Below are 12,248 nucleotides of genomic sequence, written 5' to 3'. Positions count from 1 at the left end.
CCTACCTCCATTTTCGCTTCTGTCAAAAGGGGGTAATAATAGCAACATTACTCACAATAGCCAAAAGGTGGAAGCAACCCAAGTGTCTACTGGTGGATGCATGGATACACAAAATGTGGCATAACCCTACAATGGAATATTATTCAGATTTAAAAAGGAAGGAAATTCCAACACATGCTACAACATGGATGAACCTTGAGGGCATCATGCTAAGTGAAAGGACAAATACTGTATGATTCCACTTACATGAGGTACCTAGAGCAGTCAGATTCGTAGAGACAGAAAGCACAGTGATGGCTGTCAGGGAATGTGGCGGGGAGAACAAGGAGTTAGTGTTTAGTGGGTAGACTTTCAGTTTTGCAAGATGAAAGAGTTCCAGAGATAGAGGGTGGTGATGGATGCACAACAATGTGAAAGTACTTAGTGCCACTGAACTGCGCACTAAAAAAATGGCTAAGATGATAATTTTTATGTAATGTGTATTTCACCACAATTTTTTAAAAAGTAATTAAAAAAAAAAAAGAGGGGTAATAGTGCAGGGTTGTTGTGAGGATAAAATGAGTTACTGTCAAGTCAATAGTTCTCTACCAGGCTGCTCCCCCCACTTCACACAAATCAATGTGTCGGGCTCAGAATGTCACAGTGCAAATGTTGAGGAGCCCGGGAGAAAAGCAGCCGGCACAGGGTAGCTCTTGGTAAACAGTGGCTGTGATTTTCATGTAGTTTATATGAAAAGGATTTATCATGCCCCCAAGTTCCCGTCGCCTCTCCATAGGAGTCTGTTGCTGATGCAGAAGCACCCAGAGGACCACTCATAGCAGCAAAGGGCTGGAGGGTGAAGTCTGCGTGTCTGAGGGCACATGGCAGTTTATGGTCGTCAGTCGAGCCGGAAGGATCTTTCTCCACAAACTTGGGTTTGCTAACAATTTTATATTACTTTATTTTCCTTCAAATTAATTTGGACCACAAATTCCGATCCCCCCCCCCAAAGATGAGCAGAGAATCTGGGGTCTCATATGGGGCCAGACATCCAAGGAGGCTCCTCTGGCTGCAACCTGCCCAGGGTTACCCCCGGTGGCCCCCATCCAGCCTGTGTGAGCCCTGGAAGGCCCTCGAATCTTGGCTGTGGCCAGGAGTCCAAGTTTGGGGTTGCAGCCTCCCCACGCCTCCATGAAGACCCTCTCCTCTTCTGCACATCCCACCCTCACTACTCTGAGGAAGCTGCAGACCTCCAGCCACCGAGCTGCAGCTCCAGCCACTGAGCGTGGTTTCCATCTGGTGTCCTAGATGGCGTGTGTGGCAGGGCCACCAAGGCTCTTCCCCCCACCCCCCCCACCGAGAGGCTGGTCCTGTGATGTCACCAGGAAACCGCCCAGACGGGAAAGATCGCTCTGAGGTGTTGGAAGCACACCACGCTCGGCAGGCAGCACGCTGACCTTGTCACAGTCACCTGTCCCTGCCTGTCACGGTGGAAGCAGGGCAGAGGCCCCCTCTGCCTCCTCCCGAGAGGAGAGGCTGAGTGGCTGAGACACACAGTGTCCCCGCAGGTCCTGGGAGAAGGTCCAGCTCCATAGCCTCAAGGGACGGCTCCTGTGAGGCTCAATGAAATGATGGAGAGAAAAAACGACTCAGCAAGACCTCAGATGCTCTAGGGGCAGTCCTGATGGTGAGGTTTATGACCGCAGGGCCCACGTTTAGCTGGAGGCAAGGACTCAGAGGGGCCACGCAAACAGGCAGCGGCATCAAGCAGTAAACATGTGAATCCGGGAGCACAGCCAGGGTAACTACCCCCATGTAGACCCCCGATTTAACAGGCTCTGAGAGCCTTGTCGTTTAGTTATTTTTTGTTCCTCACACCTCTCCTGGCACGTGTGTCTCTGGGGCTCCAGCCCACCCAACACGCCCCGGTCCTCAACGCCTCCCTAGCCTGGGCTGAGCGGCTGCTGCCATCTGGTGGCAGTTTATGTGAGGACACCAGTGAGGCAGCCGCTGCTTCCCTTCCTACACTCTATTTGCAGAGACGGGGAGCTTCCTTGGCATTTCCTTCACGGACAGAAGGAAAGGCCACTCGGCACATCACTGCCGTGCTCCGTTGAGATGTCCCGTCCCCGCGCACAGCACGAGTCAGGGAGATGGGACACACGAGGGGGGGTGGGGGGGGGCCGTGTGTCACCGCTGATAGGGCAGGTCCCAACAGGATAGCTCTGTCCTTCCCAGCCCTCCAGGAAGCTGTCTTCTTTTCAGTCAGGGATCTGGGCGTCTCTTGAGGGAGGAAAAATACAAGCTCCGAAGCTAATGAAAAAGCTCCACCACATCACAGGATTTATCTTAACCACACACCCACTCACATTGCAGACTGAAATCCTGGCACGTCCAGACTCCTCCACTGGTGCGTGGTTTCAATTGTGAGCTCCTTGAGGTCAAGGACCTTTCGTGTCCATAATCTGTACCTAGCACAGGGCTGAGCACAGAGGGGGTATTAAATATTTCTTCAGTGAAAGACCTCTATGCCATCAGGTCAGCATAACCTATCAATTCATCTTCCGGAAGCCATTCTCTTGTCTGTAGCTCTCCTCTCTATCCCCAGGGTCAATGGGTGCTATGTGCCACCGCTTGACCGCTCAAACCTAAGGCCCTCCCCAGGAACTGCCCTCCTTCCAAAGGAAGCTACTTAACCAAGGTTGAGTCTCCTCCGGGAGACTAGTCATATCCAGTAAGTAGTCAGTGCTGGCAGGGGTGGTTCCAGCCTCTGTACCTCAAACCGGGATAACCTGGAAGGACCATCGAAGCCCCAGAGCTTCCCGTGGGACAGGCTGAGGCCTTGGCTGTGACTGCATTGCAGCTCACCTTCTCCCCCCGCCCACCATGCACCCTTCACCCCTCCCAGGCTGAGGGCTCTCGATGCACCAGAGAAAGACAGCAAGAGGCTGAGGACAATTACTTGCCTATTTATAAGGCAAAGAGTCAATGTTAGAGGGGCCTCCTTGGTAGCATGTAGAGATTCCTGTTCTCCTTCAGCGAGAGGGCAGAGCAGCTGAGGCCTGGCCCAGGACAGAACACGAAGGGAACAGAGCTCCAGAGAAGACTGAATTTTCGACTCAGCGGGTGTGCCATGCCAAGGACAGGGCCTGGCTGGGAAACAGGTGAGACTTGAGAGAGGGATTGTGACGTGTCTGGAGCTCCCCGTGAGACTGGCCGATGCCTCTGTTGTAACTGCACTGCAGGTCAACTTGACGCTCCTGACAACCTTGAAGCCCCAGATCCCCAAACCCTGGCCTGCAGATGTGACCCGCTCTCCGCTGCTTGAAGATGACTCAAAGGCTGCTCATCCCCTCCAGGATCTGCTCCCACCTCCCCTCCCGGCTCCCTGGCCAATAACTGGTCGGGTCACATCACCTGGCCAGGGGTGCGCTGGGGCTGCTAGGGGAAGAAAGGGCTAGGGGTTGAAGGAGCTGTGAGACCCCGCCAGTGTGAGCTGGCAGAGGCCAGGAGGGTGTATATGAGACTGGGTCTGCAGGATGCTGAATCAAGACAAACCGAATACAAAGTTGGAAAAGAGAGAGTTTATCAATATGAGAACACTCTCTTATGACAGAAGATTGATATCTTGGCAAAGCCCCTAAAAGATTATGCAAATATACTGCTAGGTTGGTTCCCAGAAGCCTGGAAAAAGCAATAATCCATACTAAGTAGAACAGAAATGCCAGAATTGCCATGATAAGTGGTAGAGAAGGAATCCAAGGCTCAGAGAAGTGAGCATGCTAAAATGGGTATGTTACATAAAGTCAGAAAACCCACCAACTACATTCCACGGGAAGGAGGGCCAGCCTCCTATCACTTTGTTTAGCAAAATGGTAAGAAATGTGTTGGTGACAAGGGCACCAGCACGACTGAGAAAGCTTAGTGGGGGCTGTCCTCTGTGGGCCAGGGCGGATGGTAGGAGATGCTGTTATAGAGCAAGATTCCTTGATAGCAGTGGGATGATAAGAGTCTCAAATTAAAAGAGGCCAGGAAGCACAAGGCATCAGAAGCAAGGTGGAAGCAACGATTGTGATAAGGAGCAAAGTCAGCATGACAACTGGGAAGACTGACCCAGAAGGAACGTGGAAATGGTTAATAGAACATGGCATTCAGAAGGGCAAGATAGAGAGGCAGGCACCAATAAGGGTATCACGCAATCTATACAATCAAAAGAAATCAAGGAGGCTGAGGGAAGTACCCCAATAAGAACTTAAAATCTGTGGCCCAGTTTCTGGGTCTGGGCCAGCTTTCAGACCTGGAAGTCAGTGACTGAAGGAAAAGCTGGGCCCTCAGGAGGAAGGATCCTGCAATACCACAGCAGCATATACAGAATGATTCCCTCTGTCCTTCCCCAAGGGATCTATGGGCCAAGGTGAAAATCCAGAGATTCTAATGACTTGGTTGGACACAGAAACAGGACCTGAGGTGTCACGGATACTGGGCACCCAAAGCATCTTCATGATCCCTGTTAGAATGCGGGTCAGGGAGGCATGTGAGAACCACGTAAATAAAATACAAATAAAGTCCTAGTGAAGGTCTGGTTTAGAGTGGGCCCACTGGGTCCACAGACCTGCCCAGTGTTTTATCCCTCGTCCCTGAATGTATGATCAGAGTCGGCATACTTGGTAGTCAGGCAAACCAACTAGTCAACCACACTAGGGAAGGCCGAGTGGAAGCCTATGAAACTCCCTCCGACCCCATCCCTCCACCCAAGACAGTAAATCACAATACCTGTGGGGATGAGAAGAGATATAAAGGAGAGGGGTGGTGGCTCTCATATTCCCAACTGATTCACTAGTCAGGTCCCTACAAAAAACACAAATGCAAATTAACACTGCTTCAGGTACATGGTGATACTTGGCACATGGTCACTCTGGCAAATGTATTCTTATCCATCTCTACTGAGAATGAAGGCCAGAAGCAGCCTGCGTTCATGTGAGGTGGATAACACTGTACATTTACGGTCTTCTGCCCTCCATCAAAAGGTATGAAGGAAGCTGTGTAGACATGTTGCTGAAAATTACATTGGTCCACTACCTTGATGACATCACGCCAGTCAGACTGGATGATCAAGAAGGGGCAAGTATGGTAGGAGATGAAGCCTATAAAAATTCAGGAGCCTGCTGGAACTTCCCCTTCAATGTAAAGGACTCATTTTCCCCATCACTAAAAAGGACTCAGAATGCCCATAGGTCAACGTGGATTCTTAAGTCTGCAAAGTCCATTTGTGAGAATACTGCTCTGACCCATTTGCCAAGTCACATGGAAAGCTTCGAGTGGGGCCCAAAGGAGAATGACTCTGCAGCCAGTCCAGGATGTGGTGTAAGCAGTCTTGCCACTTGGTCCTTACAACCTGGTAGATCTTATGATATTTAGAGCATCTATGATGGGAAAAGATGCTGTATAGGGTTTATGGTAAACCTAACTGGAGAATCACAATGTAGCCTCATAGGATTCTGGAGTAAGGCCATGGCATTTATACCAGCTCCTGGTTTGCTGCTGGCCTTGGTAGAGAGTGCTTGGCTACGTGACTTGTCAGACATTAAGCCGTAAACCTGAATAGGCTCAGCAGCAACCCATTTGAAAATGGAAGTGGTACACAGGGCACTGGACATGAGCAGGGAGAGGGGACACAGGTAGGCTGCATGAGTAGGCAGCCCAGGCTCCCTGCCATGTCACTCACTGCTGTCACACGAGCTCACCCCTATGGCTAAGGGCATGGGAATGTGTCCCTTATAACCAACTTACAGAAGAGGAAAAAAGCCAAGTTTGGTTCACAGGTGGGTTCATGTGGTAGGTAGTTGCAAGCCAAAAATGGACTGTTGCTACAACGCAGCCCCACTCAGGTGGCCCTTTAAGACAGCGGTGAAGGGAAATCACTGCAAGGCAAAAATCAGGCTATCCAGTCATCCACTTTGTGTGGAATCAGAACGAGTCCAAGGCCAGAAAAAACATGAACTAATGGCTTGGCTGATTGGTCAAAGACCTAGGAGGAGAAAGCTAAGGTGGTTAGGGACACAGGTTGGGGCACATGGATGGTCTATGGGAGTGGGCGTGGTATATAAAAATCTTTGAATGGTGTTAATGGCCACCAGAGAGCATCTACTATGGAAGAGGCACTAAACAACCAAGTGGTCCAAATGATTTGGGCAGTTGATATCTGCTATATTCTTCGTTAGTCACTCCTGTGCTGGCAAAATGTGTACATGAAAGGAGTAGCCATGGTGGCAGCAATGGCAGATACACACTGGGATTCCATTCACCAAGGATGGTCTAGCTACTGATGTTGCCAAATGTTTAACCTGAGTGCTAGAGATCACTGCTGTATATTGTATATTGACTCAATACCCACCCCTCAAGGAGAAAAACCATCCACCTGATGGCAAGTGGACCCCTTCCACTCTAGGTGGGGCAGTCATTTATCTTGACTAGAATTGACACACGTTATGAGAATCGGTCTCGCCTTTCCTGCTTGCAGGGCTTCAGCACTATGATCGTATGAGGGTTTACAGAGTGTCAGACCCACTGACACAGGATTCCATGTGGCACTGAATAGGACCGTGGGACTTTACAGCAAAGAGAGTGAAACAGTGGGCACATGGTCATGGGATCTACTGGTGCTATCATGTACTGGAAAAGTTGCTGCTCTGATAGAACAATTAAGTGACATTTTAAATGTGCAGCTGAGGCGCCAGTTTGGAAATGATATCCTGTGAGGATGGGGCACCACCCACCCTTCAGGACTGCAGGATACATCCTAAATCAATGACCATTCTAGTGGTTCAGTGGCCCCAACTGGCGGAATACACCAGACTGGGAACAAACAATTAGAAATGGGAACGGCCCCGCTAACCATCTTTACCAATGACCCTCTTGGGGAACTTGTGCTTCCTAGTCCCACAACTTTAGGCTCAGTGGGTCTAAAGCACCTGCTTTCCAAAGGGAGAAATCTTCCGTCAGAGGATATAGCAAGAGTCCCATTCAACTGTAAGCTACGGCTATCGCCCAGTCACTTTGGGTCCTTTGTGCAATGAGGCCAGCAGGCACGAAAGAAGTCACCACCACATTCTTTCCTTGGTGGAAAGGAAATTAGGGGAGGCGGGGCTGCCACGCAATGGGAGGAGGAGAGACACGCCTGGCGTCCAGGTGATACACTGGAGTGTCTCTTGGTAATCCCTTGTCCAATTTAAATGGAAAATGGTCAGTCAGGTACAGCAGTCACTGCTTGAGAAGGGCCTGGTGACCAGAGGCTCAGAGCTCTCAAGGATGAGGGAGTCTGGGTCATCCCAGCAGGTAAGCTTACGGTAAGAGCAGGTCAGCACCTAGACTAGCAGAGGTGCTCGTCAGGAGAAATCTCAAAAGGGTGCTAGAGGGAGACACGTGGATGTGAGCAGGACAAGAACTGCACTGGGCGCTGTGGTCTCTGCCCAGATTCCACTTCAGGATGGAGATAACGATCCCTATCCCAGCTGTCAGGAGTACTGCCAGGTGTGTCCTCAGAACATCTCAGAAGGGCTCCAGATCTTCCCATGGATTTTTAACTAAAGCCTTTGTTGTAACTGCATCAGCAGTTCCATCAATCCAGCTTCTTGTGCTCCCTCACCTATTCTGTCCCTGAAGAGCATCTCCAATAAACTGTGCAAAACCCCCAGCCTCAGAGTCTGCTTCTACAGAGGCTAACTAACGCCCTACAGTCAACACCTCAGTCCCAGCCAACACTGCCTCAAGACTGAATCACAACAGCCTCCGAGGACATCCTCAGGGCTTCCCTTGCAATTCAAATGTCCTGGACACCACCCCCCAGATTTTCTCCATCATGCCACTTATTGTGTGGATTATCTCAGGCCAATTACTGAAAATAAGGTAGACAAAACTTGTACGCCAATGGAAAACTATGCACCGTCTATAGCATACCCCTCTGTCTTATCAGGTTCTGATTCTGTGGGAGTTATAACTTTGTAAAATGTAGGTATCAAATAAGTCATGTAAATTCTGTCTCCTCTAGTAGAGGTTCAATGGACAAAAAACCAAAACAATTTGTCTCCGTTTCACAATTCATTTTTAACATTCTTTTACTCCACATCCACTTGTGCCCTTTTCTAAAAAAATTTAAATTTGAATGTGTCATAACATGTGGTTAGTTCTTCAGATTAATGCATCAGATAAAGTCTTGAACACATGCAGTACATTTTTATATCTGAGGACCATGATTTTACCTTTTCCTTAAAACTATCTTTTAACCCTCAATTTTCACGTATGCAAGACAGTAAAAACATATGGCAGGTTTGTTGTGAATTTATCTGGTACACAGTAGGGACTCACATGTTTACTTCGATAAACACTTTTCAAAGTGTCATTACTGCTTTATATAGAGTCCTTTTGCTCAGATTTGCAGTGGAAATATAATTTATTACTTTCCAGAATCTTTAATCTGGCAAGAGTTATCATATGCCAGCCCTCTGCCACGACATGTCAGCATCTTGTTTTAATGTCTTTACACTATTAGATTGTGTCTAATCAGTCTGTCAGTGTCATTTATCTTCTGTCCTTGAACACTGAATATTTTCAAGATAACTTACAACAATCCCTTTCAAGCTAAACAGATCCCGAATTCTAAACTTTTTAAAATTAGACTTTGCTTTTCATCTCTTAAAACACGTTTGCTCTTAGTTTAAAAGTTATGAGTGGGACATTTTCCCCTCCCCAAATTGATGAGTGTATTTGGAGAAAATAATTAAATTATTCTTAGTTGGAAATGTAATGAAGTAGGAGGTGTAGTAAACTTGTGTCCTCTGAACTGTAAGATAAAGAGATTTTCCCATGTTTGAACTAGTGAACTTCACACCAGTGGGTAAGACCAATTCTCTGCAATCAAAGCAGGAAGGGCAAGGTGTTGAGTAATCCAATTATAGCATCTCAGCAGAAGCTGACTGTGAGAAAGCTGGAGCCTAACACAGTTGTATTGACACACCTGAAGGAAGAATGTGACAACAGAAGAAATGTGGTCTGCTTGGAGTCTAGTAAAAGGAAGCCAAAGATCAAAATTTGACAGTGTTTACTGCACAGTGAAAAAACTAAAGCTGATGGACATAAATATTCCATCACTAAAAAGTAGAAAAATTATAAAGCATGCTTTTCCCAAGGCAGGAAAAAAAAATGTTCAGAATTATAAAAAATGATGTTCCTTGTGCTCTAATTCTATGTCCATAAACTAACTTCTGATGACCAAAGTGGCCTAACAGTTACCTTACGAGGCTGGGAGTGCACTAATCTCTAGAACTGGTCAATCAATAAACTGGCATTTTCATCAACATATTGACCTTCTACTACTTTCATTACCATGAACTGCTTCTGAAGTTAATTCAGGTTCTGACAAAATCAAGTTTGAGTACTAACCCTAACAAACCCCAAAGCCAAGCATATCTGAATAGCCAATCTGCCTCTCTCCAGAACCTCTCTCTCCACATTAATTCTAGCTCTTAAGCCATCTTCCTCCTTTACCTAAAACACACTCTGTGCAACTTTAGCTACAAAGTGATGTTAATGAAAACTTCATTATGAAAAAATGCATCCTAAATTTAACCTTATTCTTCATGTTCTCTAGAAGTGCAGGGGCTGAGGAGCTCGTATTTTTTAGGCCCAATACCCAGTTCTATGAGGCTTGCTGGGTTGGCCGTGGGCAGATGAGCCAGTGCTCGCCTTGGTAGTGACACCTCAACATCTAATCACTGGAGACACCAGAGCTTTTCCTGCTTCAGTACTTATCATTTCTTTGGCCCTCACCCATGACCCACATAACCTGTAGGTTTTCTTTCTGACCTGCATACCCAGAGGGTGACCCAACACAGGTTGAGAAAGAGAGATGTTAACTAGAACATGTCAGAACTCGTGGAACTGGATAGTTCTCTCGTTTCCAGAAAGGAAAAGATATTATCCAAGTGAAGTTATTTTTTGCCTCCTGTCCTCTGGCCCGATATTTTTGAAAAAAAAAAAAAAAAGGAAGTCTAAGGTCTTCCAAAATGAATCATAAGCCTCTGGTGTGGATGGTTTTCAGTAAATAAACCATTTTATTTCTCCGAACACTCATCTCACTCAGCTCAGTAGATTAAGCTTTAAGAAACTACCACTTAGCAAATTTTAGTGAAGTAACAAAACAAGAATATTAACAATTATCTGAAAAGGCTATTTAAATATTCCTCTCTTTTCCAACTACATATATGTATGAAGTCAGGTTTTCTTCATATACTTCAATCAAAATAATGTAATGCAGCACACATTGTATGTAGCAGCAGATAGTTCAGATGTCTTATGCAATTTTTAAAATTTGGAAGCACTATTTTAAATAAAAATGTTATGTTAACATGTAATGAGTTCACTATTTATTAATTCATTTAGAAATAACATCTTTAGTATTTGTAGTTTTAATTTCTAATGCAATAGATATCAGTAAATATAAGTATTTCTTATATAAAAAGAAGTTCTTTGGTGGGGGGGGGGGGCTCAGTAATTTTTTTAAATGTCAAAGTATTCTGAGACCAAAAAGTTTGAGATGTGCAGTCCTAGAGAAATCCAACTTACCGTAACTAACTGAAAAAAGAATAGGAAATCTGAGTAGTCCTTTAGAAACTGAACCCATCATTAAAAGCCTTTTCCTAAAGATCATCCTATGTCTAGGTGTTTACTTTTTTCTTTTTTTCTCCAACAAGTTAAGGAAGGAAATAATTTACATGGAGAAAAGCAGAAGCACAATGAGATGTAAGGAAGCCCCTCAGAAAAAAAGAGCAAACATTTGGACCTAGTCTACCTCAGTTTCTGCTGACTTTCTGTTCTAGGTCTGCTACAGATGCATCCTAAAAGAAACACCTTATTTTGTAGGTAGTCTGAGTCTCTGTTTCTTGAAAACAATACTCAAGTTCCAAAATGCTATGTACAGACCTGTTGTGGACACTGCGGCAACTCCTTTGCACACATCGTATAGCAACCATGCTGTTTGCGGGGTGGGCTCTGGGTTCCGGGCTAAGCTCTGATTTGTCTGAGCCAATCATGGTGACTGTTCTTATCAGTGACCGGTTCAGAAAATCAGGACATAGGGACAGGTTAAGGATCTTGCATCTGTCAAATCTTACATTAATGAGATGCAAGGAGAAATATGCTCAGGCTTCTGGGAGATTTTCCCACTTAGGGAGGTAACAGGAAGTGTTTTTTTCTGAATGATAATGAGTATGGAGTGAGGTCTAGAAATAGACACTTAGTTCCTGTCTGAAAAGAAAGCCAGCATACACAGGAGGGCAGAGCTGAGAAAATTACAGATACACGGAGCTGGAGTAACATGATTAATCAATCCTGAAAGCCCAGTTTACCTTTCATTTTATAGTGAGCCAATTTCCTGTTTCAGGAACTCTGAATTGGGTTTTTTCTTCCTTGCAACTGTAAGCATCCTAAGTAAATATTTTAGAACTATTTAAATAGTATCTTAATGCAATTGTACAAAAGGAGTCATGCCCAAATTTATCAGCTAGACAAATCTGCATTTTGTCTAAAAAAAAGGTATACCTTACTTTAGCCATTTGTGCTCCACTGTTGAGTTCCCACTGGGACATCCTGTGTTATTAACTAGTACACAACCGAGAAGTGGTGGGTGTTTTTTGAGAGCAAACCCATTAACACTATTAAAAACACTGCTTGGTATCTGATTAAATTCAGTGCTGGCCTGGGACGGTGACTATATGATAAAGACAAGTCAGGACGCTTGTGCTTCAGGATGGGACTGACCTGGAGTATCCTTACATGGGCCCAGTTATTATGGATTCATACAATGTCCTTGGGAGCAAAAAGGAACCCTGGACTAAAAGATGACTTTTCCCTTTCAGCACAGTTTACTGGGCACTGAAACTGAATGGTTTCTTAAAAGGCTTTCAGATAAGACGGATTCATCTCTTACCACTTGCTGTTAATATATATCCTGAGAAATTACAGAGCGATCTAGGGATCCTCTTGTACCAAATTACATTTTTCTAAGCATGAAGTTCAATTATATTTAGTTTCCTTTAATAAGCACACATGAATGGGGGAAAAGGGGAATAAAACAAACGTTTTATATAGTAAGAGCTGAATGAATACCCCAAAAGCCATCATTTGGTCACGTCCTTACTTCACAAGGTGTGTTTTACCTTCCCCAGAGGAAAATGCACCTACATGGCGAGATTCATTGGTTACAGGCCAACATT

The 12,248-nt window shown here is 45.7% G+C and overlaps 1 long non-coding RNA gene across 1 annotated transcript; it reads right to left on the bottom strand.

Moving 5' to 3' along the window:
* Positions 1-2,130: 2,130 nt before the first annotated feature.
* On the bottom strand, positions 2,131-12,248 carry LOC132360688 (uncharacterized). Its single transcript, XR_009501160.1, has 3 exons — positions 12,142-12,248; positions 4,753-4,827; positions 2,131-2,461 (listed from the first exon to the last, which is right to left on the bottom strand). It is a non-coding gene; the product is annotated as an uncharacterized LOC132360688 (long non-coding RNA).

Source organism: Balaenoptera ricei, chromosome 2, assembly GCF_028023285.1.
Source record: "Balaenoptera ricei isolate mBalRic1 chromosome 2, mBalRic1.hap2, whole genome shotgun sequence".
In the NCBI taxonomy this organism is placed as follows: domain Eukaryota; kingdom Metazoa; phylum Chordata; class Mammalia; order Artiodactyla; family Balaenopteridae; genus Balaenoptera; species Balaenoptera ricei.
This window is presented reverse-complemented; position numbering and strand designations above follow the sequence as displayed.